Here is a 2,688-nt window from a genome sequence, read left to right on the forward strand (position 1 = left end):
TCAAGAAACCCAACACTGAATTACATGAGGTCAATGCCCTGCACGCGATCTACTGAAAGTGTTAAAAAGCCAATGTGTCCCGTCCAGGAATGAGCTGTCCCTGACCTGAGCCAGGGTATTGTCAACCACCGCATGTGTATTTGAAAACTGGACAATCGATAAGGAAGACGGCAGAAACAAAACAATGTACTTGAATCGTGGGGCCAGCGGAGCGGAGAACGTGGAAAATGACCATGAACTTCCAGAAAAACAAACAAGTCTGCCTTTGAGGAAGTAGAGCCAGAATTCTCCTCAGAAACAAGGATGACAAGACTCCAATTCACATGCTTGGGAGATGTTATCAGGAGAGACCGGTCCCTCGAAAAGGCTATCGAGCTCGGTCAAGTGGCGAGGCAGTGGAAAAGAGGAAGGTTCTCAAGGAGACTTACTGACACAATGGCTGCCAACTACGGGCCCAAATGCATAAGCAGCGTAGACTTTGCATATTATCATGCACAGTCTATTTTAAATTCTCTCTAGATTAGTTATCACACATCCCACCACTGTGGTGGTGTCAGCTCTGATGGAGAGGGACTGGATAAGGCAGAGGAGAGCCGCACCACAGCGTTTCCAAGGCTCTACTTCTTTCCCGAAGCAACCAACCTCCTCTTTCTCCCAAGGAACAGTCTGTGGTTTCAAATTGCTGACCTTGAAGTAAGCAGCCCAACGATAAATCCACTACACCACCGGTCCTCCTTGGGCTGCTAACTACGAGGTCAGTAGTTTGAAACCAAAAGTCACTCCAAGGAAGAAGAATGGGGTTTTCTACTCCCATGAAGAGCTACTGTCTCGGAAACCCACAGTGGCAGTTAGACTTTATTCTAGAGCAGTGGTTCTCAACCTTCCTAATGCCGCGACCCTTTCATACAGTTCCTCATGTTGGGGTGACCCCCAACCATAAAATCATTTTCATTGCTACGTCAAAACTGTAATTTTGACACTGTTATGGATCGGACGGCCACTGTGAAAGGGTTGTTCAACACCCCCCAAAGGGGTCACGAACCGCTATTCTATAGGGTCACTACAAAAGGAGTTTGGTTCGGGAGATGATGTAAATGCTGTGTACATAGTCAATTACTACTCCCTCTTACCCTTGGAGGAATGGCTTTGACCACTAAATTGCTTCCCCCACCCCCCACACCTGCTAAATCTTTATTCCTGGGTTGGTGACTCACTGCAGGTGAGGCAAAGGAACTTACTGCCTCTCCTTGTTCTGTGTCAACATCCATCCCAGGTGGCTGCATTAAGATGCAAATCCTCCAGAGAACTGCTGAGCCAACAGCAACCAGTGGAGAGTCACAACTGGGGGGGCCCCTTTTTTTTTAGGGCCTTGGTTTTTTTAGGTTGCTTTTGTTTTTTTTTTTGGGGGGGAGGCGGGGAAAGTCAGATCCTGGTGAAGAATTGCCAGAAAGATGGGAATCTTAAGAGTGCGCTCCCAGGAAACAGACTCTGGACAGCTGATAGCGGTGTGTCGGGGAGGGAGGGCAGGGGAAGCTTAGTCAGTGTCAGTGGGGCTGAGTGGGGCTGGCCAGGTGTGTTTGCTCTGAGTTCCCTGAGACCCTGCAAGGCTCCCAGAAATGTTTTCACTTCCTTAAATTCTAAAGACTGTTTTGGAATGTCCCCATCAGGGAAGTCAGGAGAAAAGTTGGAAGGGGTGACGTAGACTGGGGGTCTGATGATGTACACGCCTCACCAACCATTTCTAGAACCTAGAGAGCTGCAACTCTAGGACCCCCAGCCCCCACCCCTCACACACACATACCCTCCAGCCCAACCCCTGAGCATATGTCCAATAGATTGTATTATTGGTGGGAAACTTCACAGGTGGAGGGAGCTCATGACCCCCCCCCAAAAAAAATCAGGTACACAGCAAGCTGGGGCTTGGCTCTCTGTGCCCATGGTTGGTCAGGCGATTGGCAGTCCCACAGCTCTTAATAACCTGCCCAGTGCTGGCCACGGAGGGAGTTCGCAAGTAAACCTTCAGGGCAAGGCAGCCCCCCCCCCCCCCCACACACACACACCCACACCCACCCACCCACACACGCTTCCACACAACCCAGCGCTCAGCCTGCCAATGCCCCCCCCCCAACAAGGTATCCTTGGGGCCCAGAAGGCTGAGCCACCTAAACCATGAAGGTAGCGCAGTTCCTAACAAGGTCTCCAACGCCTGCCCCAGTGTAGGCTCACCTGCGGAGTGGTGACCATTGGAGACGCCAGTGATTTCCCAGGCCCTGAGCGCGCATGCCTTTCTGGGCCCCTCCTCGCTCCATTACTCCAATGCAGGCCAGTCCCCGCCCCATCACACCCCCCCGCCCCCCCCCCCCCACCCCCACCCTCACCTACATTGGCAGCTGCCCAGCCTCCCAGATAAGTCCCCTCACCGCCCATTACCTTTCTACTTCTGTATTGGCCAGGCTGTCTCCGAGTTGAAGCCAAATCCATGTCGGAGCAACAGCTCAGCAGCAGGAATGGATCTCTTTAATTTGAGGTGAAACTAGTTGAGTTGAGAGGCTCCAAGCAAGGTCTGTCTATTTACTAAAAAGACCTTGTTGGACCAAAAGGTTCCAGAGAAGTTTCCCAGGACAGGAGCCCCTCCGGTGATCAGTGGTCATCCTCCACACCCATGAGGGTAGACAGCCGGGAAGATTC

The sequence above is a fragment of the Echinops telfairi genome, unplaced genomic scaffold (assembly GCF_000313985.2).
Source record: "Echinops telfairi isolate 266 unplaced genomic scaffold, ASM31398v2 ScPeMD7_2291;HRSCAF=2852, whole genome shotgun sequence".
Classification (NCBI taxonomy): Eukaryota; Metazoa; Chordata; class Mammalia; order Afrosoricida; family Tenrecidae; genus Echinops; species Echinops telfairi.